The sequence below is a fragment of the Mirounga leonina genome, unplaced genomic scaffold, assembly GCF_011800145.1.
Source record: "Mirounga leonina isolate KUSES-001 unplaced genomic scaffold, KU_Mleo_1.0 Mir_127, whole genome shotgun sequence".
Lineage (NCBI taxonomy): Eukaryota > Metazoa > Chordata > Mammalia > Carnivora > Phocidae > Mirounga > Mirounga leonina.
In genome coordinates this window covers 41,838,843-41,866,047 of record NW_023270316.1, presented here as the reverse complement: position 1 = coordinate 41,866,047, position 27,205 = coordinate 41,838,843, and the positions used below count along the sequence as shown (strand labels likewise).

Here is a 27,205-nt window from a genome sequence, read left to right as displayed (position 1 = left end):
TCACAAAAAGATAGATAACCATATAATTTCTCTCATAGGAAGTGTCTAAAATAGAAAAAAAAAGCATAGAAACATAAAGTAGGGGACGCCTGGGTAGCTCCGTCGGTTAAGCGTCTACCTTGGGCTCAGGTCGTGATCCTGGGGTCCTGGGATCAAGTCCGGCATTGGGCTCCTGGCTCAGTGGGAAGTCTGCTTCTCCCTCTGCCTGCCACTCCCCCTGCTTGTGCTCTCTCTCTCTCTCTCTGACAGATAAATAAATAAAATCTTAAAAAAAAAAAAACAGAGTAGAAAATTGGTTGCCAAGGGATGGGGAGACGGAAAAGGGTAGTTAGTATTTAGTGGTTATAGAGTTTCAGTGTTGCACATGAAAAGGTTCTGGAAATCTGTTGCACAATAATGTAAATATACTTTTTTTTTACTTTATTAAAATACTGAGTTTATTTCACATGTATGTTTTTGTCTCCCCACCATTTCCATTTGTCTGACCACCACTACTACTATATCCTATCATGATATTCCATACATACTTAAAAACCAAGCAAAGGGTGGAGTTCACCTTTAAAAACTAAACACATTTTGGACAACACATTCGTGGTAATGGAACACGGACATTTATCAGACATGGTAGGGAAAGTTCTCACTCTGCCTTATAAAAAGGATAGCCAGATATCAACTGTTACAGAAATGAAATAAGACTGAAAGTTTTAACAAACTGTTTAAACTCTTTTCTTTAAAAGACTTCCTCCACTGCCAGAGATCTTCAATAGCCTCTCGGTCAGTCATCCAGAAGCAATTATTCACATAATTGATGAACTTGGCTTCCACTATGGGAAGACAACCATCTTTTTCTATACTTGCTTGCATTTTTCCTTTAATGTCTTCTACAGAACTAGGTCATTTTGGTGTTTTGGGGAGTCTTTTCCTGTTTTTTTTTTTTGTTTTTTTTTGTTTGTTTTGAAATATTCTTGACCTTTTGATCTTGGTGTTGATGGTTTCGAGTCTTTTACATTCTGGTTTGATTTTTGTGCATTTTTTGGCTGGAGTATCTCGTATACATTTCTTTACTGGAGCCTTTTCTTCTGCTTCCTCCTCCTCATCATCATCTTCATCAGCAGCAAGTTTTACTATTTTCTGTGGAACCTTGCTACCACTTCCAGGGGCAGAATGCTTTCTGGATATACTAAGTGGTTCACATCTCTTCCTCTTCATCTTCTGGCTCTGCATCTTCCTCCAGAGCTAAGTGCTGTCCACTAATATGCACAGGCCCTGAACCACATCTCAACCGTAGGACCACAGGTGGTGTTATTTCAAAGTCCCCAAGGGAAACTGTTGGCTGTGCAGACATTTTCAGAGTTGCCAGTGTGACTTTAATTGGACTGCCTTCATAAGTCATTGCCTGTGCTTCAACAATGTGCATTTCATCCTTTGCACCAGCTCCTAAACTGACCTTTCTTTTTTTTTTTTTTTAAGATTTTTATTTATTTGAGAGAGAGAGAGAGCATGAGAGGGGGGAGGGTCGGGAGGGTCAGAGGGAGAAGCAGACTCCCTGCCCAGCAGGGAGCCCGATATGGGACTCGATCCAGGGACTCCAGGATCATGACCTGAGCTGAAGGCAGTCGCTTAACCAACTGAGCCACCCAGGCGCCCTAAACTGACCTTTCTTAAAGATAACTGGTGCTCATTTTCATCATTATCCACCTTAAAGTGATAATCTTTGTCAGCCTTTAGTTCACAACCGAAAAGATAGTTCTGGGGCCTCTGGGGGCTCATGTCCATGTCCATCAAATCTTCCACAATTAGGTGGGAGAGAAGGTGGACAGAGATAAATGACTACTGTTCCACAGAATAGCTGTGCAGGATGGAATCACACCAGGGACAAATGTGAATATACTTAATACTACTGAACTATATATTTAAAAAGGGTAAGATGATAAACATTATATATTCTTTGCCACAACTTTTTAAAAAGTGGCAAAGACTGAGTAGACATTTATCAAAATAATGCATGTAAATGGTCAATACGCACATGAAAGAAAATGCTCAACATCACTCATTATTAGGGAAATATAAATCAAGCCACAATGAGCCACAATGAGATACCACTTTATACTCACTAGAATGTAACAAGTATGGTAAAGATGTCGAAAATTGGAACCTCATGCACTGTTACTAGATTGGACTGTAAAATGATGCAAATTGTGGAAAACAGTATGATGATCCTCAAAAAAATAAAAATATAATTGGTCATTTGATCCATCAATTCCACTTTGGGGCATATATGCCAAAATTGAAAACAGGGACTCACACAGATACTTTTTCTTTAATTTTATTTTATTATGTTATGTTAATCACTATACATTACATCATTAGTTTTTGATGTAGTGTTCCATGATTCATTGTTTGTGTATAACACCCAGTGCTCCATTCAATACGTGCCCTCTTTAATACCCATCACCAGGCCTACCCATCCCCCTACTCCCCTCCCCTCTAGAACCCTCAGTTTGTTTCTCAGAGTCCATAGTCTCTCATGGTTTGTCTCCCCCTCCGATTTCCCCCACTTCATTTTTCCCTTCCTACTATCTTCTTTTTTTTTTTTTTAACATATAATGTATTATTTGTTTCAGAGGTACAGGTCTGTGATTCAACAGTCTTACACAATTCACAGTGCTCACCATAGCACATAACCTCCCCAATGTCTTTCACCCAGCTACCCCATCCCTCCCACCCCCCACCTCTCCAGCAACCCGCAGTTTGTTTCCTGAGATTAAGACTTCCTCATATCAGTGAGTTCATATGATACATGTCTTTCTCTGACTTATTTCGCTTAGCATAATACCCTCTAGTTCCATCCATGTCATTGCAAATGGCAAGATTTTGGTTTTTTTGGATGGCTGCATAATGTTCCATTGTATATATATACCACATCTTCTACGACCCAGCAATTGCACTACTGGGTATTCACCCCAAAGATACAAATGTAGTGATCCGAAGGGGTACGTGCACCCCACTGTTTATAAGCAGCAATGTCCACAATAGCCAAACTATGGAAAGAGCCAAGATGTCCATCAACAGATGAATGGATAAAGAATATGTGGTATATATACACACAGATACTTTTATAACTGTATTCATAACATTATTCAGAAAATTCAGAAAGTGGAAAGGAAGCAACCCAAGTGTCCATTGAATGATAAATGAATAAACAAAATGTGGCACGTACTCTCAATGAAATATTATTCAGTCTTAAAAAGGAAGGAAATTCTAATTCATGCTACAATATGGATAAACCTTGAAGACTTAAAATAAGTGAAGTAAGTCAGCCACTAAAAGATAAACATTGTATGATTTTCCTTGTAGGGGGTTCTTAGAGTGGTCAAATTCATAGACACAAAGAGTAGAATAGAAGTTACTCTGGGCTAAATGTAAAGGGAAATAAGTTACTGCTTAAAGGATACAGAGTGTCTATTTGGGATGATAAAAAATTAATTGAAAAAGATAGTGGTAATGGTCACACAACATTGTTCATGTGCTTAATGTTACTAAATTGTATACTTATAAATGGTTAAAATGGTAGATATTATGTTATTTTACCACAATTAAAAAATGGAAACAGGAGGTGCCTGGGTGGCTCAGTTGGTTAAGCATCTGCCTTCAGCTCAGGTCATGATCTCAGGGTCCTGGGATGGAGCCCTGTGTAGGGCTCCCTGCTAAGTAGGGAGTCTGTTTCTCCCTCTCCCTCTGCCCCTCCCCCCCCCATGCTCTCTCTCTCTCTCTCAAATAAAAAATAAAATCTTTTTAAAAATGGAAATGAATATGAGTTTATTATGGGGCCTCTTTATGACAGGAGGACTAAAGAAGGTATTATATAAGCTAGACAATAAAACATTTTAGAAGAGAGGAAGTGAATCAACAAGGAAGTTTATGTGGGGAAGGAAAATATGTAATGAAACAGTGATAAGTGTGATTTGAAATATGTGAGAAGTGTCAGAATAAACCATGGAATCAATTCTACAGATAATGAGAGGAAGCTGAACCACATAGCTTTAATTGTTGGACAGAATGTCTGCTCGCTGGGGCACCTGGGTGGCTCAGTCGGTTAAGACCCTGCCTTCGGCTCCAGTCACGATCCCAGGGTCCTGGGATCGAGCTCCATGTCGTGCTCCCTGCTCAGCGGGGAGTCTGCTTCTCCCTCTCCTCCACCCCACCGTCCCTGCTCATGTTCTCTCTCTCATTCACTCTCTCTCTCAAATAAATAATAAAAAAAAAGAATGTCTGCTCACAATAGTACATTTATTTGTTTGCTTGATATTGTCCTTTGATTTTGCATAAATGTTTTCTACACTATATGCTTTAGTATATTTAATAATAAGGTATACATTCAGTCAGTATTTAGCAACTGTTTCTTTGTGTCTTTCTTTCTTTCTTTCTTTCTTTCTTTCTTTCTTTCTTTCTTTCTTCTTAGTTTTGATGACATTTCTCTACTTCTCTGAGATCAGAAGCAGTAATCAGCAATCAGGGCAGAGATACTTGGTATTTGGAGGACAGGGTCCTTTTTGTGCACCCTGGCTCCCACAAGCTCTGTGGCCAAGCTGCTTCTGGAATACTTGCTGAGCTGCTACTATGGCTAGAGGAGTTCAGGATGGGTAGGTGCTACTATGCTAAGAGCTGAAATTGAAATTAACTTCTGTTTACCATACAAGCCTTCTCCTGGAAATTCTAAGCCTTCAGTAGACTCAGGTTCTAATAGAGTTACATTAGGCAGATTCTGCCATTGCAATGTTATCTCAGGAAGGAGACATTCCTGGTGCTTCCTACTCTGCCATTTTCACAGAGAATTATATATGTAATTTTTGTTATGGGGGGAGGGGCAGAAGGGGAGGGAGAATATGAATATATATAATTATATATATAACTATAATAATATATATCTCACATATACACACATATATATGCACATACATATATGTGTGTGCATGTATACATGTATGTATCCATATATGGCATATACATATATGTATGTGTGTGTACAGAAAGATCTATATATGTATGCAGGTATGTATATATAAGGTATACATTTATATATATATATATATATATATATATATATATATATAAGATATCTTTAAACTGCTAAAGGTAATTTAGAGAGTGAGGGGAAATTTGGAGGAATATAATATAGATCCTAAAATTTCTTGAAATGTAAGTCAATCAAGTAGTACATTCTATATGTGGGATACATATTTTCTAACAGCTAGAAGAAATGAGATAATTTGGCAATATGTCGATGAATTTAGGTCATGAAAATCCAGGATTATTTATTAAATATTTGAATTTGGGTTTGTATTTGTATGTAACCCTCTGATTATGTATTGTTATAATCAAGTTGATCAAAGAAGAAGCACCTAACTATAAGTGGAGATCATTTTATGATGCATTTTTATTTTTGTCCTTGGGGAATATGATGGTGTGATTCCACATACTGAATTTCCAGCTTCCATATAAATTTCCCTATTATTGCTGGATAACTTTTGTTTGTTGCTTTCCCTCCTTTTTTTGAGTATTTATTTTATGCTAACATTTTTACAGCCTATTGAATGACTATCAACACATAGGTCAGTTAAACGTGTCCATAGAGCACAGAATATGCTGCTAGAAAATATTTTGGAGATGTGCCTAGTCACTATTTACATTGGCACTTGCAGTCTGCAGTATAATCAAAATGAGTTAATGTAATGTTGTACTAAGTAAGCAGGTGGCTTAATTTTGCAGGAATTAAGTAGTCAGTAAAATAGGGAATTTGAATTTGGTCCATAAGCACAGGAGTTGCTTTAGTTTAGCAATGTTGCCAAACTTGGAAAGGACAGCAGGATTTGTGTGTGTGTGTGTGTACATAAATGAATATGAATATGAACTTGTTAGAAAATCTCTCAATATTGGAAAACAGATCATATCTTGATGATTGAAAGAAATGCTAATATTACTATGGAATTTTTTTCTTCCGTCAGATGAAACAAATTGAAAATATAGATTCAAAAATGTTTTAAGTACATTCATATATTTTATTTATAATTTTATCTCTAATAGAATATATAGTAAAGGTATATCTCAACAACTGACTTTACCATAAGACTAAAAAATATATATTAGACTGATGCTTATATGCATAGTGAAATGTGTACTTTATATGCCTCATCTTATTTATTTTTTCCAACATCTTTATAAAATACTAACTCTTAATTTATTATGGGGAAAGTACAATGTGTTTAGTTGAAGCAGTGTAGTCAAAATCAAGTACCTAATAAATTGTCCAGCTAGGATTTCAAGGCAGTCTTTCTTATATCAAGGTTATGTGCTTGAAAAATTGCTAATGCTCCCATTTACTTAAGGAAAAACATCAAGGGGACGGATGAAGGTTGAGGAGGGCAGTGCTTACTTCTGTCTTGACCTGGAAGAATTTGCTGAAGTAACATTTACATTTAGAAAAAAAGGAACATTATATTTCTAAGCTGAGATGGGGAGGGAGCAATAGAGAATATTATGAACAGAGAAATTATTATAAGCAGAGATATGCAGGTTCATAGTTTTTTAGGAGACATGCCACACAGTCCAAACATATTTTGTAAGGTAATTTAGAGTCAGAATGTTAAGGGCTTTCATTGAACTTCTAAGATGAAACTTGAATTGTATCATATAGGAAATTACAAGGGATTTAGTAAAGGAAAATAGACTCCCCATCATAAATCATAATTTCATAATCTGTTCCTTTTGAAGTACGATAAAATGTTATATATAAAATATATATATATATATATATACATACATACACACATATATATATATATATATCCATAGTATATATGTTGATTTATTTACCCCACAAGATTTCAGTTACATCGGATTCAAGCAATTGCATTAATTTGGATGTTGTTTTATTAAGGGCGGTGTTGAGATGTTGTGTCAATTAAGTCCACTCACATATATGTTTTTTCCCCTCCACATCTTTGCTACAAGAGACCCATCTATCCTATGTTTATAGCACTAATCCAAATTGTTCTTTTAATTCTACATCTCAATCATTTTTATGATTTATTATTTTCTAGAAGGAACTAAAATGAAAATCCAGCAAGTTAAAAAGGTCAAAGGCTGGGCACCTGGGTGGCTCAGTTGTTAAGCGTCTGCCTTCGGCTCGGGTCATGGTCCCAGGGTCCTGGGATTGAGCCCCGCGTCAGGCTCTCTGCTCAGCGGGGAGCCTGCTTCTTCTTCTCCCTCTCCCACTCCCCCTGCTTGTGTTCCCTCTCTCGCCGTGTCTCTCTCTTTCAAATAAATAAATAAAATCTTCAAAAAAAAAAAAAAAAGGTCAAAGGCTTTTGAGTCAGAATTTGTTAAGATTCTTGCCTAAGCCCACACTTTGAACAAGATAGTTAACTCTCCAAAATATCCATTTATTATCTATCAAGTAGTGGGGAATTCAGTTCTAATACATGATGTTGCTGTGAGAACAATGTAAGAAGGAGAACACACAGCATTAGTTTCTTTTTCTTTCTTTTTTTTTTTTTTTTTTTAAGGATTATTAGTTTCTATCTTTCCACCGTGCTTACTCCTGGTCATTATTTTGAACTGGAATCAACAATCATTGAGTTTGGCTAGAACATACTGCACCACATGTAGCAGCTTAATTTGGGTTTGATCTAGATAGTCAAGGCCAAATATGAGGTTTTGTTAGATCAAGGTCATAAACAGAGCTTGAATCATTATTTAAAGCCTCTCCCATCATTGGTAATATAGTTACGGGGTTTCAGAGGCATAGTGTTCATCAAGGTACAGTTTGATAGTAGTAACAAAATGTGTCGGTGTTGTTCTCAATTTTCAATTCCTTTCAGGTACTCCAAAACCAGTCTTTGAAAAGGAATAGGGCTTTAGCGTCCCAAACTGTACTGAATACTGAACTCATGTAGTGAACTTCTAAAACTATGGATGACAAGCCCGTATCAATTAAATCTGTATGTCTGCAGGTAAAAGCCAAGAATAAATATCAATATTTTTTAAAAAATTTTATTTATTCATTTGAGAGAAAGAGAGCACACAGGTGGGGGCAGAGCAGAGGGAGAAGCAGACTCTCTGTTCAGCAGGGAGCCTGACACAGGGCTCCATTCCAGGACCCTGAGATCATGACCTGAGCCGAAGGCAGATGCTTAGCTGACTGAGCCAACCAGGAAGCCCTCAATATTTTAGGGACCCTTCTCTCCCTCCTCCTCCTGGTGATCCCACTGTACAGCAAAGTTTAAGAATCACTGGCTTTGGGTTATGTTCTCTTTCAAATTGAGGTTCAAACTAAGATTTTTACATGTAGCCCAAAAACCAAATTAAATTAAATTTAGTCAAGCAATAAAATAAACAAAAATGATCTAGTTATTTAGTTTTAATTATCAGCTGCTGATAAAGATTATAAATTGTCTTCAAACATTTGCAAGTGTGATTATTTATTGTCTAATGTGTGAAATAACATAAATCTTACATTACTGCATTTCTGTAACTGTAAACACAAATTTTTAGCTTTCAGAGTTTGGCTTCAAAAATGGAGAAGGGGCATAAGTGGCAGAAATTTAATGCAGATATCTAAGGATTCTCTCCCTGTCAGTTTTCTCATTGAAGATGCAATGTTTCCTGGGTTTTATTCTTCCATCAAATCCAACAGAAGGCATGATGACATATAATCATCACCGTTCAGCTTAAATGGCTTTTAACTGCATTCAGCAGGACTTTCTATTAAACTTGTGTAATAAACTCCATTATCAAGTAGATATTACCAGAAATTGTTATCACTAACTCAAGTTGTATTATTTTGTGAATTCTAGTATATCTCATTTTATGATACTTGATTCCACTTAAATTATTTTCTTCTCTTGAAACATTTCTCTAACACTACCATCACTTTGTTGTCAACTGTAACAGCCTTGTTCATTACACATATTACTGCAATTTGTCATTATTTAGGTAGCATTTACTATTGCTGAAGAATTACAAGTTTTACCCTTATCACTTAGTTTTATAAGCTATATGTGTATATAAGTCATATATATATATATAAGCTTCTTTGGTATGTCATACAGTTTCTCTTCACTCAATGAGCTGTTGACAAGATGTAGACATTGTGTCAGGAAATAGATCTATCACACAAAATAACCCAATTGCCTGCTTAATGATAAACAAGCTGAAGAGAAAATAGTGAAAGCATAGCTCAAGTAATCATGCCCAATCATAATCGTTATGTAGGATGCCTTTTTATAAGAGTGCTAAGTGGTTTTCTTTCTCCCTTTTTTTCTTTTTATAGTATGATGTCAGTATACATATGCTATTAGAAAAAATTTACCATACATATTACTCTAGCAATATGCATTTATTAATTATTTGCAATAAGGACCAAGAATAATAGCATGATGACATAATAATCTAACTATATCCTATATTTTATTTTATATAACTTATATTGTATAAGAATTTAAGCCCAGTCACAATGTTGCCATCAAACACCACTGGCAAAATATAAGCTCATAATACAGCTTGGATAAATAATTAAAATTTACTATCAAGTTAATTTGAAAAAGCACTTGCACAGTCAGATCATGCTGGTTTTATGAACTGTTTATGCAGCAGTGGGGGAACTTTACAAAATCTATGTACATTCTGAATAAAAACATTAAGTATTCATGAAGTTATTGTGTGGTGTGTCTGGCAATACAGTATGCATACATTTATGTGAATATATAAATTGAACTCAGTAGTTTAAATATAAAACAAATATTGCTTACTATTTACAAAAGAACAGATGATGCAAATACTAGAAAATTTAAATTTTTAAAAGTAACCAGATGTAGAAAAAAATTGATGGCATATACTACACAATAATTCTAGGAGGTTACTAATTTCCCAATATTTTTACAAGAAGAAATCCTTCAATTTAATTCATTCTTGTTGCTTTTTGGTGCTCAGTGTAATCCAGTAACTGTCTGAAAAATATGCATGTAATTCTTAACTGATTGTTGATGCATAGCCAAAAATGTATATTCACACGAAACAAATTCCTGCATTTTAAAATCATGTCTTAACAAAATCATGTCCTATGCATTATCCATAAACAACACTTTTGGAAAATTCAGACTTAATCTTTTCTGTTTAAAGTTGATCCAAACCTCCTTCTGCATTTTCAGACTTCATTTATATTATACTTATTGTCTACAGAAGCATTGAGATTTTTGAGATTCTCCAAATACTTTCTCTTCATTACTCACGTCTTCCTGAGTGACAAATTTCAGAGATTCACATAATAACGTCTTAAACTTCTCTTTGTTCCTGTATCATTTACCACTTTGCATAGTGCCTGATGGGATGAGGTATGCATTCTATATTGTTTTCAAAGTAATACCAACCCCTACACACATCACCCATCAATCTGAATTAAGTCACTATAGCATCTCCTGTGATCTAAATGAATTTTTAACCTATTACTAACACTACTACTGCAAGGCTAATATAGATTACAGTTCCAAGTCAAAATAATTTTATGCCAAAATTACTTTCCATTCTACTTCTTTAATAACTCTTTGAGATTACTAGAATCACTCTCTGTGGAGAAGTGATTCTTGTAGCATCTATAGAAGTTGAATCCATCACTTTAATTTTATTCACGTGAAGTATGATCCACTCAGATAACAAGGCAATAATATAAAGTGTGCTACAACAAAAAGTATGATATGCAGAAAAAGTATTACCTCAGTGACTAGTGCTGGCCACTTGTTATCAGTTTGTTCCAACCACTGTTCATAGTATTGACTTCAGTTTTCTGTATCATTGAGACAATTTGTTAAAGTATCTTTCTTTATCTTAATGCTAATAGAGAAGCTCAGGCATTTCTGCTAAACAACTACTTGATCCATTTTTGTTTTTCTTGTTTGTTTTTGAGAGAAAAATCTCCTTTCAAACCCATTAAAAATGATATGAAGATGTTTATCAGAAGAAAATACAACATTCAGTTACTATCAACTTTATTTAGTCAATCCTTCTGGGTACATTTAAATCCTTGTATAAAACTTGTAATGAAAGGTTCTGACTGGTAAATTTGATAACCTCATAAATGAGAATTCTAGTAAAGCCTTTTTATAATTGGAAAAAACATTTTAATTAAATAATTTGTAAACTTTTTTGAAAATTCAAAAACAAAACTAGTATAAGGAAATTCAATATGTTGTTAACAAGTTATCCTCATCACAAGGACCCTGATAAAAGGGAGACAAGAGAGTTTGAGATGAAGAGGGGGCAGGATGGTCGAAGCAGTGGTGAGAGAGATTTGAAGATATTGCATGGTTGACCTTGAAAATGGAGGAAGGGATTTATGAGCGAAGGATGCAGGAGGCCTTTGAAGTCTGGAAAAGATAAGAAAAGAAGCTCTCTCTTAGGGTTTCCACAACATAGCCTGCCAATACATGGACTTTAGGTGTTTTGACCTCTATAATTCAAAGATACTAACTTTGTGTTGTTTTAAGTCACCAAGCTTATAGTTTGTTACAGCAACAATAGAAAATTAATACCCTGAAAAAGCATTTTGCCATTGTTTATAAGGTGAGAAATAAATTTGTTTAAAAGGTTTTATTTATAATTCTAGCTTTTACTTAGCATTTTCTATGAACCATTTCTGTGTGAATCACATATCTCAATATTCCATAAACAAAGAGATAAAATTTACCCAGGTTTCCTTTTTGTAGCAGTTTGTTCTAATACCAATTAATAGAACTGAAATACAGTTTGTTATTTAAATATGTTTATTATGTTTACTTTTTATAACTGAAATAGGATAAAAGTGCCTCTTTATTAGACAGATGTTTAGTTGTTTTAATTACTCTTGGGTCTTAGTTAGAAAACCTAATCCTGACCCTAATCATAAATATCCTTGGTGGTATGGTGAGCTTTTATCAGTGACTTTTAAACATTCCTCAAATTCTGCAATTCTCAGATTTTTACAAGATAAACAATTATTTTCAGTCTCAATTTAGTATATTAAAATTTGATCTCAGAAACTATTAAGAGTATTTGTTAATTCTCTTTACCATATAAGCCCTGCACCCTTCCTTCTGGGAACATAATGGGATTGTATTCCCCAACTCTTTTGAAGATAAGCATGGTCATTCCATTGGCCAATAAAAAGTGAGAATAAGAAATAGCTGTCTGTATACTATTGAAACTTTAAGTGCCAGTACACATCTCCCTGTCTAGACACAGGTGAATACTTGCGTGGACATGGGGCCTTCATTAGCCTCCATTCCTTTGTCACCTGTCTGTCCCTTTTTAGGCATGTGGTGTAAACAAGAAATAAACTTTGGTGTTTTTGGCCAGTGAGGTGTTGGGTTATATTTTATAAACTACAACATTACAATCTAACCTGATTGATATATTATCACCTACAAATACCAAAACTAATTTCAATGATAAAAAAAAACTACAGCATACTTAATCACTATGTTTTTTATTTTTACTCTCATTGGTTTTGTCCACCATCATTATGAGATCTATATTCAATTTTGGGGATAGGGTGATAAATAGCTGTATCCTGATTATCTATAAATACAGATTCTCTAGAAAGGAATACATTTTAAATAATTCCTAAAATCAACTCAATTTCTGTTCGTAAATTTAATTTCCTGCCTAAAAATTATATCCCCAGGGCATACCAGCTTGATAATAAGTTTGGTTCAGCCAGTGTGCCACACAGGTTTGCTCTTGGATTTGACATAAGGAACTTGCAAGGAGAGAATATCTGCTTGATCTTCAAATGCAGAAGTGTAAATTTTAAAGTTATTTGAAAGGAGAAAATTTGAAAAGAATTTTATTGGAATAAGAATCTGATCTTTCTCCTTGTTTACAACCTTATTCTATTCTTAAATTTTTGTCAAGCTATGGAGCCCCCACAATATTAAATTCTCTCCATCATATTCAGTGATTTAATGTTTTACCCTTGAATGCTTCATTTCTACAACAGGTGAGTAATGTGTGAGCCTCGGGCAAAGCTCTAGCTTCCTTCTTTCCAAACTACTTTACCATTTCCCACTCTCCAAATACACTGAAACACACAATCTCTTGTTCACACACACACATACATACACATATACACATAGAGAAATTTATGACTATACACATACAAATTTATGACTATCTCCATTTGTCATTAAGAATTTTATATGATGCCGCAAAAGAAGCTCCAGTTGAATATTATATAGATAATAATACTTAACTGAAATGGTCGATTATATGCTCTTATGTTTTAATATACATAAAATTTACAATATTGTTCTAAGATTACCTAAAACAAATTAAATTTTTTAACCATTTTGGGGTCTTACAACATACACTCATCCCATCTACATAGGAAAAAAAAATCATGTCAGTTTATGACATAACTGTTTTCCCACTTCATTCTTACTAATTTGCACAGTTCCAAATCTTCATTTCCCCACACTAAATGTTTCTTGTCAAATTATATTTTTGATCTTGCACTGGTCCACCTACTCCCCACGTCATGTGTCCATCCACTTCCCATCATCACTGAGTAATGATGTCAGAAGTTCCAATGTGGATTTATTTTAGAATAGTTTTATTGTGCTATAACTCACATGCCAAACTATACACCTTTTAAAAGTGTGCAATTCAGGGGGCACCTAGGTGACTCAGTTGGTTAAGCGTAAGGTCTTGATTTCGGCTTAGGTCCTGAGACAGAGCCCTGAAGCTGGGCTCTGGGCTGGGTGTGGAGCCTGCTTAAGACTCTCCTGTCCCTCAGCCCCTCCCCGCTGCTCTCATACATGCCTTCCTGCTCTCTCTCCCCCTAAAAAAAAAAAAAAAAAAAAAAAAAGGACATTTCAGTGGTTTTTAGTGAGTTTTTTTGATAATCATTACTATCTAACTTTAGAACGTTTTATCATTTTTCCTAAAAGCCCCATACACATTAGTACTCATTCCCCATCACAGTAGCTCCCCACCCTTCACAGCTTGCTTTTTGTGGTTTTAGTTACCTGAGATCAACAGTGATTCTGAAGCAGATGACTCTTCTGACATATGGTCAGTAGGTCAGTAGCATCACAGTGCATGTATCATTCCCCTCACTTTATCTCATCATATAGGCCCTTTGTCATCTCACATCATCACAGGAAGGGTGAATACAGTAAAATATGATTATTTTGAGAAAGACATAACTTTTAACACAGTATATTGCTAAAATTGTTATATTTTATTACTATTGATGTTAATCTCTTGCTCTGCTTCACTTATTAATTAAACTTTATCATTGGTATGTATGTACATGAAATAAGAGTATCTGTAGGGCTCAGTACATCCATGGTTTCAGGTATCCATTGGGGGTCTTGGAACGTATCCCCCATGGATAAGGGCGCAGTACTGTACTCTCTTGCAAACCAGCCTTGGCAACCACTAATCTACTCTCTCTTTGGATTTGTCTATCCTGGACCTTTCACATAAAAGAACTCATGGGCAACTGTAAAATTGAAAGGAAGTAGGCAAATACACTAGGTACTTAAAAGCAAGTTCATACTATAGTAAAAAAAAAGGTTTAAAAAATTAACAAAACATTAGTGTTCCACTTATAGTAGACTTTACCTACATAAACAGTTGATTCCATTTATATTTTCTGTTCTGCAACCTGAAGTCTTTAAAATAAGAAATAATTCCAGACATTAAATCAATGAGAAGAAAAGATTCTGTATGAATAGGTAAGGACACAGATTTTACTAAACCTTAAAGTCTATAATAATTAACTTATCAGTTATTGTGGTAGACTTTAATGGAACAGTTATAGAACTAAATACTTCCATGGGACAACTAATGGGAGATAGATCTTTTGATAGTCCTTATAACAAATTTCATACAATATTCAAATACTATCATGTGATTTTTCCTATGATAAACTATTGCTCTTTAGGCTTAGCAGAATTTAATTTTGTCTTTTCCAATTTATTCATATATATTTTAATAAAACAAAGAGATAACTTTCTAGGAATGTTTAAAAGGAAAGACATTGGAATTTTAACCCAAAGATTAATTTATATTTTTAAATGATTAGAATTAGTTATTTGGAAAACTGGCTACATAGAATCATTCTTTACAGTGCTCTGCATAATGATGCAATAAACAATAAAAACCACATATGAAGTAAAATATTATATTTACTCTGTTTATTCTGAGTTATCCATCATGAAGTTTGAATATTTTGTAAGAAGAAAAAACTTTCAGAGAAGTCTTAGTGTCACAAAATAAGTTAACAGGAAAATTATGCTTTTCTGATGAGTTGAGTAATATGAATAAGTTATTTGCCCTTAAAGTAGCAGAAAGAATTAATTTTTGAGCACAATGAAATTAAAGGGTTTTAGTTTGCCTGATCTGAACAAAGTAAGATAAATTTTTAATACAGTGAATTAATTAGGCACGTAATGAGAAATAGAATATATAATATTTCTAATTCAGATAAATAGCAAAATAGCCCAGATCCTAAAAGAAATAAATATCATTCATCATAGACATACCTTAAATTATGTTTATTGGAAAATATTAATGGCAACAGATATAACAGAATGTTAGATGAATTCTATTGCTGATTTAGTTTCAAGAAATTACATTTCATTTTGACCCTCATCTGTAACTTTCTGTGGAGTTAATCTTAGGACATTACTCATTTTTGAAGGTGTTAATGTACCATAAAGGATTCGTATTATCATTAGACATACTATCTATGCCAGGTGTTACATGTTCTCTGCATCTGCCCTGAAGTTCATTTAACAGCTTATAAATCTTTATGTCCATATGATGTGTTTCTGTGATCACTTGCATCCTTAAAAAGTTTCTGAAACATATAAAATTGTTATTTTTAAACTTTTTTTACATAACACAATACTTATGGATTAATTTTAATACTTTGGTTTTCATAATATTTAGTTTCGTTGTTTGAGCAACTTTCAGTGTATATGCATATACATATATGAAGAATATAGTATGTTAACATGCAATATGATACAGTGACTCAGGATCTAATCCTTGGAGTTAAAAACACTTTATGTCTCCCAGACTCAATATCCTAATCTACATACCATTGTATTTGAGCTGGATGATTTATAAGCAGTAGCATTTTGGGGGGAAATTTTTGGTTTTATTATCATTACTAAATTGCATACTATTAGGTCACATAAAATGATGAATGATCTTTTATTTCATATATTAAATAGATTCTTCAGCCAATCACAGATACACTCTACAAAAACATATTTCTTTTATTTACATTTATTTTACATTTCATATCTTATGACAGGTATACTTAAATATACATCTTTTTGTGCCAATTGAGTAGAATTTGTATTAACCAGTTAAAGAAATCGAGTCAAAGAAATTTTTATAGAATTTGATCACTTAACTACTTAAGCAAGAGGCTAAGGAAAATATTTAATTAATTAATTAATTAATTAATTAATTAAAACTTTTTCTAAATAAAATTATGTCAAAGACAGGCTAACATCTGTATCTAAAGATACAAAACAATTTGACAAATCCTATTTTTTGACAAATCCTACTTTAAAATAAAAGACAGATACCGAATTTTAGTCTTTATAATTTATTAATTTGTTAACAATCCTTTAAAATCTGTTTCATAACCCATTGTAAGAGTTAAGCAGTTTTCTCATAATACAGTAATTTTTGTAGTTGCCTGGCATGCTTATTGAAAAAACACATTTCTGGGGGCACCTGGGTGGCTCAGTCATTAAGCGTCTGCCTTGGGCTCAGGTCATGATCCCAGGGTACTGGGATCGAGCCCTGCATCGGGCTCCCTGTTCCACAGGAAGCCTGCTTCTCCCTCTCCCACTCCCCCTGCTTGTGTTCCCTCTCTCTGTGTGTATCTGTCAAATAAATAAATAAAATCTTTAAAAAAAAAAAAAAAGAAAAAACACATTTCTGGATACCACAGTATACCCACTGAATCAGAATGACATTTGACAATTCTCTTCCCTATCTCCCTTCCACTTTCCCTTTTTCCTTCCCTCCCCCTCTGTCCCTCTCTTTCTCTTTTTTCTTTCCTTCTCTCCTTTTTCTTTCTTTCTACAAAATAACTCTGTGGTTCTTAACCAAAAACAATATTTAGGAAAACTGCAGATTTAACATTGGAATGTTTAGAGTTTAGACAATAACATCTGGCTTTATGTAGTACATTTAATTAGTTAGAAAAAGTTGTATACATCTTTGGGCCATGGCCCATAACACTTTAAAAAATTGTCTATCTTTATCTTATATTGATGATTACAATAGACTCATTTTAAGACTGTAGCTCGATTTTTTACAAGTATAGCAGGCATTCAGAAACATGTTATTCACTGACTCTACTTTTCCATCAGATTTTTAAAATTACAAATAAGACACAGAGCCTCAATATGGTAATATATTGTTTTAGCAGGTATCTAGATAAAATTGAGATGCAGTTTCTGTCCTTACTTTTTTTTTTTTTTTAAGATTTTATTTATTTATTTGACAGGGAGAGCGAGAGAGCACAAGCAGGGGGAACAGTAGAGGGAGAGGGAGAAGCAGGCTCCCCGCCAAGCAGGGAGTCCGATGCGGGGCTCAATCCCAGGACCCTGAGATCATGACCTGAGCTGAAGGCAGACGCTTAACGACTGAGCCACCCAGGTGCCCGTTTCTGTCCTTACTTTGTTAGGTATTTGTTTTTTACAGTATCACAAGGAGAAAATCAGGCATAATATCTCTCACAAAACATTTAAGGAAAGCAACATTTCGGTATATATTTAAACTAGTATGAGTGAGTAGCATGTTTCTAGTGCTTTATGTATGTTTACTCACTTAATTCCTGCAATAACTCTATATGTAGAAACTAATGTCTGTTTGAAAGATGAGGGAACTGGGGTACCTCATGCCTCTCTCTCAGTCTAATGTTGTCTGCATTGAAGATATCAGGAGAAATACGTGTAAAGTCTTTGGCCTTAATCTGTTTATCCCTGAGTCGTTTGATCATTTTGTTCAGAGTTTTTGTTAATCCCTTTTGTACCTATTTGGGATCTAGGAGCAGTAGTTTGTCCTGTTCCTTAAGGCTCCTGTCTGTCTCCTTCTTAATTATTGAATCTGCCGATTCCTTCTTAAGCCCATCTCTTTCTTGTAATATCTTGCTCAACATATTCAGTAACAACTGGCACATATTTTTAACCTCTGTTTTCCAACTTTTTCCCTTAAAGCTCCCGACTGAGTGAAGAAACAATGTCGTTTTTTTTTTTTTTCTACTTAGAACATACAGCAGTATTACTAAATATTTTTCTCACTACCTGATACAGATAATCATCTTCAACATTCAAGAATAATTTTTTCACAGATGTCCTCTTAGATACTAGGCCAAGTGTTACTGCTTTTGAGAGCTACACCCTTCTTTTGGTCTAATTTCTTTATTGCTTTTACTCATATTTTACATGACGGAACTGGCCTTATGACTCTAACCCAAATTCACTAGAAGCTAGGAAATTTAGAGGAATGGATGGGAATTCTCTGAGCACTAAGAGTATTATCCACACTACATTATCATGCTTTCTTTTTTAACTTCTTTCTTTTTCCTTCCTCAATAACGGAAGAATAAAAGAAAGAGCAGGACAGAAGAGAGGATCAAATCTGTTTAAGAATGAAGACTGGAGGGTGCCTGGGTGGCTCAGTCGTTAAGCCTCTGCCTTTGGCTCAGGTCATGATCCCAGGGTCCTGGGATCGAGTCCCACATCGGGCTCCCTGCTCTGCGGGAAGCCTGCTTCTCCCTCTCCCACTCCCCCTGCTTGTGTTCCTGCTCTTGCTATCTCTCTCTCTGTCAAATTAATAAATAAAATCTTAAAAAAAAAAAAAAGAATGAAGACTGGTTTCCCAAGGAAATGTTTTTAAGTTGGGGTTACTTAGAGGAAGTTGTGCAGAAGTAACAGAATGTAAGCTCAGACTTGAAAGATGAACATTTTCTCAGATAGAAAGGCTTGATAGAGTAATGATTTCCAAAATTCGTTCATCAAAATCTTGAGTTTCTTTTTTATAAGTATAAACACCAGTTTCCATCCTAGATGCATGAAATGAGACTTGCTAAATATAGTACCCTGCATTTTATGTTTGCTACAAATATAGCATCTCCATTTTATGCAGCTCTGTATATGGTGGAAAGAATGTTCTACTTCCTCCGGTTCACAACATGTTCTTTTTATACCATAGGAAGCTCAAATCAACTTTTAATGTAAAAACTTACCAGTTTGATCACCACAATAGAATTCTAAATTTCATGAATCTATGTCACGATCTTTAACTGCTTTGTTTAATATTGTGACATTTTTAAGGTTTCAAATAATTTTTCATTACCAGGAAATGTCTACAAGGCTCATTACAGAAATCTGACTCATACTTTGTGATTACTAAGATTAGTAATTCTAAGCTGGCACATAGATAATTTGGAGAAAATCGGTTTAAATAAATGTTTTCGTGATGTTTTAATTTGACTACATTAGCATCATATTACTAACACAAGTTACATAAGTTTCTTCAAAATTGAAAGTGTCTGTTTGGAAGTTAGATCTCTATCTCAGGCAGGGTATCAGCATGAAACAGATGGCACAGTCAAATTAGAATACTTCAGGGAGTTTTTAATAAAGAGAATATTTATAAAAGTGTGAGCAGAGTATGGCATATCAGAAAGGGTGGTATGATTCTAAGGAGCTTATTATGGCAAAGCTATTACCACTTCTAGAACTAAAAGAAGGAAGGTAGGTTAGGGAGCATTTGCCAAAACCTAGGAGAAAAGGACAGATAGCTTATGAAGAGCAGCGACTTCTAGTCATGGAACACAACCAAACTAGGGTAACACTGTAGGGAGCCAGAGGAATGAATGCCCTCACTTTACTGTGCTGGTTGACCACCTTTCAGGGATCTCATTGGCTGACATAAAGCAGGAGCTAGAAAACAAGAAATCCAGTGATAGAGTACATATAGGCCAGCATTTTAGGGCAAGGAGTTAGGAGGAGAAGGATGAGGAATAAAGCTGGAGGGGCAAATGGATGATAGCACAGTCTGAAATTAGACCAAAGGGAAAAATTAAGTTGGCTATTAAAAAAAAAAAAAGGAATGAGAAATATTGACCACTTATTTTATGAATATTTTCATGACAACTCTTCTAGTTGATACTATTTGATGATTATCACTGACTGACAAATATGGCAAAGCTTTCTCTACAATGATCTGATCAAAGTTGACATAAAACTACAGGGTTTTTGGATTACTATTGCTGGAACCAGAGTTTCAATAAAATATCTATATGAAGTCTATTTAGTATCTGGCTCGAATACAATAGAATTTCTTACTTGATAAAAACAGAATGCTTTAGAGAAAAAGATTAAATGTCATTAACAAAATTACTGAATTTGCTGAAATAAACTAGATTTTTATGTTTAGTATTAAAAAAAAAAAACTGAACTCCTAAAATTCTCATTAAAATTCCATGCAACAGAGTTGACTTCAACATATATAAACAGATATGTGATTTTTCTGCAAATGTTCTTTTCCCATATATTACATCAAATAAAATCTGATGTTGGGCCCAACCTATGAATATCAGTGGTGAATTAGTCTGCTTATACTCCCATAACAAAGTACCACAGACATCTTTTTTTTTAATTAATTTATTTTTTGATGTAGTGTTCCATGATTCATTGTTTGCATATAACACCCAGTGCTCCATTTAATACATGCCCTCTTTAATACCCATCACCAGGCTAACCCATCCCCCCAGCCCCCTCCCCTCTAGAACCCTCAGTTTGTTTCTCAGAGTCCACAGTCTCTCATGAGTACCACAGACTTCTTAAATGATGGAAATTTATTCTTTGTTTTACATTGCTGGAGGCTAGAAATCTAAAATAAGGTGTCAGTAGGGTTGGTTTCTGGTGAAGACTCTCAGCTTCCAGACTGCTGCCCTTTCACTGTGTCTTCACATGGTCTTTCCTTTGTGTGCACATGCAGAGAGATTTCTGGTATCTCTTTCTCTTCTTGTAAGGACACCAGGCCTATTCGATTAGGGTCCCAACCTTATAGTCTCATTTAATTTTAATTCTCTCCTTAAAGGCCCTGTCTCCAAATACAGTCACACTGGGGCTTAGGGCATCAGCATATCAATTTTGAGTGAATACAATTCAGTCCATAATATATGGCATGTTATTAAGATGAGTGTATTTGATTAGTTCAAAATCATGACTACTTCAGTCCATAAAGCTAATTAATAATGGTAATTAGTTTATTTTCATAAACATAAATTTTGAAATATGTGATAAGGAGTAAGTTTTAAAGTTACATATCAATCTTACTTCCAATATATCTATTGATGTTATATGTTTTACAATTGATAAAATACATTTTTTATGAAGAAGGAACTATACATAAAAAGCGTTTTTTTTAAGGATGCCTTTCAGTTTTAGGAACTTCAAAAATTACATAGCTGAAATTCCAAAACAGAATCGTAGAATGATTTTTACTCCTCTTTTGAAAGAGTAAAAGTTTAAGTACTCTTTACATTCTGTTATTGACAAAAGATAACTTTTGGCCAATCAGTGAGAGGTTTCTTTTTTAATCCTTGTTATTTGACAAAATTATTTTAATTTTTTATAACATTATGAGCTCTGCATTCCTATTAAAATTTCAGCTAGTAATATGCCCACCTGTGTTGGGTATTCATACAGAATATCAAGAATTAAAAAGCTAATTTTCTTTGGTTTTTCATTATGAGTCCAAATGTTACGTTGTCATTTATCATTGATTTTTTCTAAAGGCCATGATATTCTGTGAATCTACATTTCCCAATAACAGTGACTTCAGTTGTTAAAATTATCACCAAGATTCTAGAGGTATTCAGTAATGGAAAGGTATTTTTTTCTAGCCATATCAATACATTTTACTTCTTAGATATGGTGCCAAAAGAATAAGTGACAAAAGAAAAAATTATATAAATTGGACTTCATCAACATTAAAAACTGTTGCGTTTTAAAGGACACCATCAAGTGAAAAGAAAATTCCTAGAATGAGAGAACATACTTGCAAATCATATATCTGACAAGCAACTTGTATCCAGAAAGTATTTTAAAAAAACTTACAACTACAAAAAAAAAAGACAGTCTAATTAAATTTGGTTAAGTGATTTGAATAGACATTTCTTCAAAAATACATATAAAGTACCATGAAAAATGCTCTAATTCATTAGCTGTCTGAGAAAATAATATCACTTCACACTCTCTAGGATGACTGTGACCAAAAAGACATATAATAAAAAATGTTGGCCAAGAACTGGAGAAATTAGAACTCTCATATGTTGCTGATGAAATGTTAAATGATGCAGCTCTTTGAAAAACAGCCTGGCTGTTTATCAAAATGTTAAACATAAAGTTTCTATATGACTAATCAATTCAAATTCTAGGTATTTAGCCAATAGAAAATATATGTCCAAGCAAAAACTTGTAATGAAAGTTAATAGCATTCTTCATGCCAGCCAAAGTGTGTAAAGAGCCCACACGTCCATCAAATAATGCATAAGCAAATGTGGTCTATCCATACAATGGAATATTACTCAGCAGTTAAAAAAATGAAGTACTGATGCATAAAATACATGGATGAACCTTGAAAACATTATGCTAAGTGAAAGCTAGTCACAAAAGATTATATATTGTATGATTCTATTATATAAAATGTTCAGAATAAGCATATTCAAAGTGACAGTAGATAGAGCAGTGGTTGCTAGGGATTAGGGTTAGGGGAATGGAGAGTGACTGCTAACAAGTATGGGATTCTTCTAGGGTGATGTATATTTTCTAAAATTAGATAGTTGTGATGACTGCACAGCTCCTGTGAGTATATTAGAAACTGAATTCTCACTTTAAATGGATGAATTCATGGCATGTGAATTTTATCTCAATAAAGCTGTTTTAAAATAATGACATATTAATGTTTAAATATCTCAGCTATTTTTTGATGATGTCCTTATTAAACTATTGAAAATTAAATTCCGTTTTAGAGATATACCAATAGTATATACACTGATTAGAAGAAGAGCTTATTCGGGTACCTGGGTGGCTCAGTCGGTTAAGCATCTGCCTTTGGCTCAGGTCATGATCCCAGGGTCCTGGGATTGAGTCCTGCATCGGGCCCTGCTCAGCAGGGAGTCTGCTTCTCCTTCTACCCCTCCCTCCTTGCTTGTGATCTCTCTCTCTCAAATAAATAAATAAAATCTTTTAAAAAAAAATTTTTAAAAAAGAAGAGGAGCTTATTCAAGAACATAATTCAAATCACTGTGTCTTAAAAACTTTATAGTCATATAACTTGAAAAGGCCGGTCTGTGGAGGTGGTATAAATGGAGAAATGAGTTCTCTCCTGTTCAATCTCTTTTTGATATATCAGGTTCTAAACATAATTATTTTGGTTTTGTAGGAACTACACTAAGTATTTTAAGCTTCATATTATTTCTTTAAAAAAATAATCATAGATCAGTGTTCAAATGTGTGGTCTCTGAGTCCAATCCAAACACCAAAACAACTTTATAACTTTACAAGTTAATACCCAATTTATTTCTCAAATTCTTTTATAAAGTTATATTTCCAAAAACAGATTATGAGAATTCCCATTTTACTATACCACTACACCAATATTGAGCATTAGCATGCTTGGGCAACTATTTCTCAGTTCCATTACCTGTAAAATGAGAGTTAACACTATAAAACATCTTCTCACCAGTAATGTCTGGAACATGGGAAACACTATTCTTAGTAAGTCAACCAGTTGTCATTAGACTCTGTCTTAATTTTAGTAGTAGTATTTTTAGTAGTCTAGTAGTATTTTTTATTTTTTTAAGATTTTATTTATTTATTTTAGAGAGAGAGAGCATGAGCAGCGGGGAGGAGCAGAGGGAGAGGGAGAAGCAGAGTCCCTGATGAGCAGGAAGCCTGACACAGGAGCTTGATCCCAGGACCCTAAGATCATGACCTGAGTGGAAGGCAGACGCTTAACTGACTGAGCCACCCAGGCACCTCTAGTAGTATTTTTAGCATTATTACTATTAGTAGTAGAATTAGTAAATATGATTCTCTTGTATGATTCAACAAATTAACATTGATTGCAATTTAACAACATAATAGGTTTTGAATATAGCCAATTTACCCCATGTGAGTTAATCTCCAAATTTAAGAGTTAGCTCACCAAAAGCACATTTGTAAAACAATAGTATAGGAGACAGATGACTTTTAAAAGCATGCACTTAAGCAAGTTTGTGGGAAATTGTTAGAGTATGAGCTGGGTGATTTCTTCTACTATGCTACTCATCATTCCGTAACCATTCCCAGGTTGGCAAACAAACAAGCAAAAAAATAAAAATCAACGTGTAACTTTCCAACAGATTAAAAATTTCAAACATCGACTATTAACATGCCAAATTTTAATAAGCTTAGTGGTACACAGGGATTAAAAGATTTATAAATGCTTTCAAATCAACCTTGTAGAAAATACAACATAACCTTCAAATAACCCTGACTTAATGCAATAGTGGAGTGGAATAAAATTTCTTCAGTTGTTTGTTGGATGGAAACTATAATGAGAACATATCATAAGTGGATTAGAAGAATTTCCTGTTGAACATGTTAATAGTGTATCATGAGCAATCTTCACATGCAACTATCAATCAAAACTGCTATAATCAAGAATCAATAAATGGTGCTTTCTTGGGGCATAACTTAGTTTACTTAGATACTTGGAATTATTGAAAACAAATCAAATTTTAATTGCTCAATTACAAAAACTGGGAATGTTTTATAAATTACAAAAATATTTTCCTAAGATTATTTAAGAAAAAAACATAACTACAACTCAGTGCAGATTCCCCCTTAAAATCAAGGCCTTTGCTGAACAGTAAAACATCATATTCCCACTTCCCATTCAGTACTCTTTATTCCCTTCCCCACTGACTTTTTTTTTTCCACAGAACTTGTCATATCTGATATGCTATATATTTTGTTTATATGCATCTTGTCTTTTTACTCCAACAGAATATGAAATCCTTGAGGGAAAGGATTTCATTCACTGCTAAATCTTTGCACTTATAATATGCATACACTTAGTAAAGCTTTTTGGAAGGAAAGAATGAAAGAAAGAAGGAAGGAAAAAAGGAAGAGGAAAATAATATCCTCATAAGACTTAAATTTTTTACTCTACCTTTTGTTTCAGACAAAAACTTGGTTTTTGTGTTCTCTGTTTTTGATACACATAAAACTACTTCATTTATTTTATTCCTAAATTTGAGTAATATTACATGAATACATCATACAGATTTATTCATTTCCCTACTGATGACTATTCAGGTTAGTTCCAAGTTTGCTATTAGAAAAAAATTAATGCTGCAGTGTACTTCTTTGAACACTTCCCCTAGTGTACATAAACAAGAATTCCTCATATATACATATATATACACTGATTCAAGAGTATGTATTTTTAACTTTAAAGTTTACAAGATAGTACCAATTAATCTCCCGAAGTTACATTTCCCAAAACAGATTATGATTTTACTACATCACCCATTTTACTACACCACCACCAACATTGAGCATTAGCATGCTTTAACTTGTCCTTTTCCAATCTGATAATTGTGACATGTTTTAATTTCAGTTTCTGATGACTAGTGTTGTTGGAAACTGCTCTCATATGCTTTACTCATTCGTATCTATTTCTGGGTGAATTCCTGTTTATTAACTTTGTCCAATTTTACTGAAACAATTTTTTTCTTATAACTTTAGAAGACTTTCTTATACATTGTGGATAAATATTTCTTTTCTGTTTATGATCTTGGATATTATGCCTATTTAATGGGGTTTATTTGTTAAATGTAGTAAAATTCACCAGTCTATTATTTTATAATCTCTGCTGCTTATACTTTTTAAAGACCTTTTCTATACCAGTTCTTAAAGATATGTCTTAAAGATATTTCTATTAAGTATGTTAAAATTTTTAACACATTTAATATATCTGTACAGATGATCCCTGATTTACAGTGGTCCAACATGATTTTTGACTTTGTGATGATTCAAAAGTGATACACATTCAGTAGAAACCGTACTTCAAATTTTGAATTGCAGTGTTTTCCTGGACTAGTGGTTTGCTGTATGATACCCTCTCATGAGGCTGGGTAGCCAGCCACAACTGTCAGTCAGCCATACAATCACAAGGGTCAACAACTAATACATTTACAACCATTCTGCACAGCCATTCTGCTTTTTACTTTCAGTACAGAATTCCATAAATTACATGAAGTATTCAACACTTTATTTAAAATAAGCTTTGTGGTAGATGATTTGGTCTGCTGTAGGCCAATGTAAGTGTTCTGAGAATGTTTAAGTTATGATGTTTGATAGGTTAGGTGTATTACATACATTTCGACTTACAATGGGTTTATCAAGACGTAACCCTATTGTAAGTCGAGAAAGATCTGTGTTTTTTGGGGGACATATTCTGAGATAATGTTTTAGTTTTGTTTTATTCCTTAAGGATAGAGTATTGTCTGAAGTCACATATTGAATTGTTATTTTTATACAGGTGTGTAATGCTAACTCTAGCAAGTATCAGTGTATTTGTGGAGCTAGTTCTGTGCTTTCTGTTTTCTTCTGTTGATATATTTTTAAATCATGTGACCATAGCAATATTATTTGTTTATTCATTTTTAATTTAAACAATATAGTTTTAAATTTTTTCCAGCTTTATTGAGACAGTTTTAATTTTTTTCCAGCTTTATTGAGGTATAACTTTCAATACATAATATAGATTTGTTAACTATAGTTACTATGAGATACAGATCCAGAACCTATTCATTGAATAACTGGAAGTTTATACTGTTTAACCAGTATCTCCCCATTTCCTCCATCCCCCAACTCCTGGCAACCACCATTCTACTCTGTTTCTATAAGTTTGGCTTTTTAAGATTCCACATACAAGTGAGATCATACAGCTTATAATAGATCTTTTGATGGCCCTTTGGATGTCTTCTCTGGAATAATGTCTATTCAGTTCCTCTGCCCATTTTTTAATCAGTTTTTTTTTTTTTTTTGTAATTGCATTCTCTGAGTTCCTT

The 27,205-nt window shown here is 33.9% G+C and overlaps 1 pseudogene; it reads right to left on the bottom strand.

Moving 5' to 3' along the window:
* Positions 1-669: 669 nt before the first annotated feature.
* LOC118009670 lies at positions 670-18,067 on the bottom strand (annotated as a pseudogene).
* Between the last annotated feature and the right edge of the window lie 9,138 nt (positions 18,068-27,205).